This window comes from Ascidiella aspersa, chromosome 5 (assembly GCF_963924565.1).
Source record: "Ascidiella aspersa chromosome 5, kaAscAspe10.2, whole genome shotgun sequence".
NCBI classification, from domain to species: domain Eukaryota; kingdom Metazoa; phylum Chordata; class Ascidiacea; order Phlebobranchia; family Ascidiidae; genus Ascidiella; species Ascidiella aspersa.
The window spans coordinates 13,776,008-13,779,856 of record NC_139451.1 but is presented as its reverse complement, the minus strand read 5'-3'; the positions used below and the strand labels follow the sequence as shown (position 1 = coordinate 13,779,856).

The 3,849-nt window shown below is 58.1% G+C and overlaps 2 non-coding genes and 1 pseudogene across 2 annotated transcripts; all 3 read left to right on the top strand.

The window, feature by feature from the left end:
* The first annotated feature begins 430 nt into the window (after nt 1-430).
* LOC146144585 (small subunit ribosomal RNA) lies at nt 431-2,241 on the top strand. Its single transcript, XR_014500624.1, has one exon. It is a non-coding gene; the product is annotated as a small subunit ribosomal RNA (ribosomal RNA).
* A 247-nt stretch (nt 2,242-2,488) lies between these two features.
* LOC146144584 (5.8S ribosomal RNA) lies at nt 2,489-2,642 on the top strand. Its single transcript, XR_014499013.1, has one exon. It is a non-coding gene; the product is annotated as a 5.8S ribosomal RNA (ribosomal RNA).
* Nucleotides 2,643-2,890: 248 nt separating this feature from the next.
* Nucleotides 2,891-3,849, top strand: part of LOC146144583 (large subunit ribosomal RNA) — a 3,679-nt pseudogene continuing 2,720 nt past the window's right edge.

The window sequence follows — 3,849 nt, the reverse complement described above, 5'->3', positions numbered from 1 at the left end:
CACCTTTTTTTTACGTTAGAATTTCAAACGGAAGACCCCAGGGACAACACTCATCTTTGCTATACTTGTGGGAGCTGACAAGCTTCGACAAGTAAAGAATCGGTGAAAAGGCGATTGGCTCGCTGGGCAGATGTTGCTGCTGCGCGAAGAGCCGAGTGTCAGTTTGTCGGGTTCTGAGCGGTCGCTTCGGCGAAGTTGTCTGGCGTGCGTTGCGCTCGCGCCGGTGTTGGCGACGTGGCGGTCGAAAGGCCTGCCGACGAAGTCTTACTCCGGCGGGTGCGACGGGCGGTGACGGTTTTCTGAGTTCGGGCAGCCGAGCAAAGAACGAAATTTTAACGGAGAGAAGCCTTCGGGTTTCGCATCGACCGAGCGACGGCGCCGCATCAGCGGCGCCTCCTTCGTCGGCCTTTCGGGGCTACGCTAAAGTAGCTACCTGGTTGATCCTGCCAGTAGTCATATGCTTGTCTCAAAGATTAAGCCATGCAAGTCTAAGTACGAGCTCTCGTACAGTGAAACTGCGAATGGCTCATTAAATCAGTTATGGTTCATTTGATCGTACGTTTTACGTGGTTAACTGTGGAAATGCTAGAGCTAATACATGCGTGAAGCGCCGACCTCGCGGGAGGCGTGCTTTTATCAGACCAAAAACCGACCGGGCTTCGGCCCGCAACCTTTGGTGACTCTGGATAACTTTGCGGATCGCACGGTCTCGCACCGGCGACGGATCATTCAAGTGTCTGCCCTATCAACTTTCGTCGGTACGGTACTGGCCTACCGAGGTTCTTACGGGTAACGGAGAATCAGGGTTCGATTCCGGAGAGGGAGCCTGAGAAACGGCTACCACATCCAAGGAAGGCAGCAGGCGCGCAAATTACCCATTCCCGACGCGGGGAGGTAGTGACGAAAAATAACAATACAGGACTCTAAACGAGGCCCTGTAATTGGAATGAGTACACTTTAAAACCTTTAACGAGTATCCATTGGAGGGCAAGTCTGGTGCCAGCAGCCGCGGTAATTCCAGCTCCAAAAGTGTATATTTAAGTTGTTGCGGTTAAAAAGCTCGTAGTTGGATTTTGGGCGCAGGCGGCCGGTCCGTCGCAAGGCGTGTACTGGCCGTCCTGGCCTCACCTCCGGTTCTCCGCCGGTGCCCTTGACTGAGTGTCGGCGGCGGCCGGAACGTTTACTTTGAAAAAATTAGAGTGTTCAAAGCAGGCGATTCGCCTGAATAATGGTGCATGGAATAATGGAATAGGACCTCGGTTCTATTTTGTTGGTTTTCGGAGCGCGAGGTAATGATTAAGAGGGACAGACGGGGGCATTCGTACTGTGCCGTTAGAGGTGAAATTCTTGGATCGGCGCAAGACGAACGACTGCGAAAGCATTTGCCAAGAATGTTTTCTTTAATCAAGAGCGAAAGTCAGAGGTTCGAAGACGATCAGATACCGTCCTAGTTCTGACTATAAACGATGCCAACTAGCGATCGGGGGGCGTTAGTTTTACGACCTCTCCGGCAGCTTGCGGGAAACCAAAGTCTTTGGGTTCCGGGGGAAGTATGGTTGCAAAGCTGAAACTTAAAGGAATTGACGGAAGGGCACCACCAGGAGTGGAGCCTGCGGCTTAATTTGACTCAACACGGGAAATCTCACCCGGCCCGGACACAGTGAGGATTGACAGATTGAGAGCTCTTTCTTGATTCTGTGGGTGGTGGTGCATGGCCGTTCTTAGTTGGTGGAGCGATTTGTCTGGTTAATTCCGATAACGAACGAGACTCTGGCTTGCTAACTAGTTACGCGACCCAATCGGTCGGCGTCTAACTTCTTAGAGGGACTAGTGGCGTTTAGCCACACGAGATTGAGCAATAACAGGTCTGTGATGCCCTTAGATGTTCGGGGCCGCACGCGCGCTACACTGACCGGATCAGCATGTGCTCGCCTTGGCCGACAGGTCTGGGTAACCCGCTGAACCCCGGTCGTGCTAGGGATAGGGAATTGCAATTATTTCCCTTGAACGAGGAATTCCCAGTAAGCGCGAGTCATTAGCTCGCGTTGATTACGTCCCTGCCCTTTGTACACACCGCCCGTCGCTACTACCGATTGAATGGTTTAGTGAGGTCCTCCGATTGGACCTGGCGCGGCCGGCAACGGTCGAGCCGGCGTCCGAGAAGACGATCTAACTTGATCATTTAGAGGAAGTAAAAGTCGTAACAAGGTTTCCGTAGGTGAACCTGCGGAAGGATCATTAACGGTCTCGCAAACGCTTCGGCGAACGCGAAACTCGGACAAGCGAGAGAAAAAGTCTTTGCTACCCGGCGCCCGACCCGCGAGGAGCGGCGCGCCGGCCGGCGATTCGGTCACCCGGTAATGTTTGCGCGTCGAGTGCCGCGGTGCCGCGCGCTCCGGCTTCAAGCGTCGGCCTGGCCGACCGCTCGGCGCGGTCTATTTTGTCACCCTATAGTGCGAGGCACTGTGCGAGCGAAACAATCGTGGATGGCTCTTGGCGGTGGATCACTCGGCTCGTGAGTCGATGAAGGACGCAGCTAGCTGCGTGAATTAGTGTGAATTGCAGGACACATTGAGCATCGACGTTCTGAACGCAAATTGCGGCCTCGGGTCAATCCCGGGGCCGCGCCCGCCTCAGGGTCGCGTTGCAAACGTTCCGCGCGGGGATTTCTCCGCGCGGCTGCTGCGGCGTCGGACGCGCGAGCGCCCGTCCCGCTCAAGACAGCACGGCACGATGCGCGACGATCGCGACCAGAATCCCGCGCGGCGGCGGCGAGTCGACCTCGAAGAGGCCAACGGCTGGCGGCTCAAGGGCGGGAATCGAGGTGCGCGGCGGCGCGCGGCGCCGACGGCGAGCGCGGAACGGGAAGAATAGTCCCGGTCCTTACTTTCGGCCTGAGGTCGGACGAGGCTACCCGCTGAATTTAAGCATATTACTAAGCGGAGGAAAAGAAACTAACGAGGATTCCCTCAGTAACGGCGAGTGAAGCGGGATGTGCCCATCGCCGAATCCGCGCGCTTTTGGAGTGCGCGGAATTGTGGCGTACGGAATTCGTCACGGCGCGCTTCGCCGGTCGCCCGCGTCCTTCTGATCGAGGCCTTTTCCCAGAGCGGGTGTCAGGCCCATGGCGGCGACAGGCGGGCGCGCTACGGCGTCTTCCCAGAGTCGGGTTGTTTGGGAATGCAGCCCAAAGCGGGTGGTAAACTCCATCTAAGGCTAAATACGGTCACGAGACCGATAGCGAACAAGTACCGTGAGGGAAAGTTGAAAAGCACTTTGAAGAGAGAGTTAAAGAGTACGTGAAACCGTCGAGAGGCAAACGGGAGGGCCTGTCGGGTCGCCCGGTCGCTTTCAGCCGGCCCCCTGTCGGCGACGTTGTCGTGCGGACCCTCACGGGCCGCCGGCGGCGCCGCCCGATCGGGGACCAGCGCACTAGCGCCGGGCGAAGGCCGCGACCGTCTGGACGGCGGCGAGAAGGCCGCGCGCAAGGTAACCCGGCCTCGGTCGGGTACTATAGGCGCGCGTGTCCGTCGGCCCGCCGTTCGGGCGAGGAGAGATCGCCGCGTCTGCCCTTCGGGGCCGAGCGCCCGGTGCCGGCTGGGGCGTCGTGGGTCGGGGACTGTTCTCAGTGCCCAGCCTCTTCGTCTCGGTCGCGCTTCCGGTGTCGTTTCGCGAGGCGCACGGGGTCCGCGGCTGAAGTCAGCCACCTTCCCGACCCGTCTTGAAACACGGACCAAGGAGTCTAACGTGAGCGCGAGCCACGGGGCAGTACGAAACCCATGGGCGCAGTGAAAGTGAATGTCGGCGCGGTCCGGCGGAGGTGAGACGTCGTCGTTCGCGGCGGCCGCA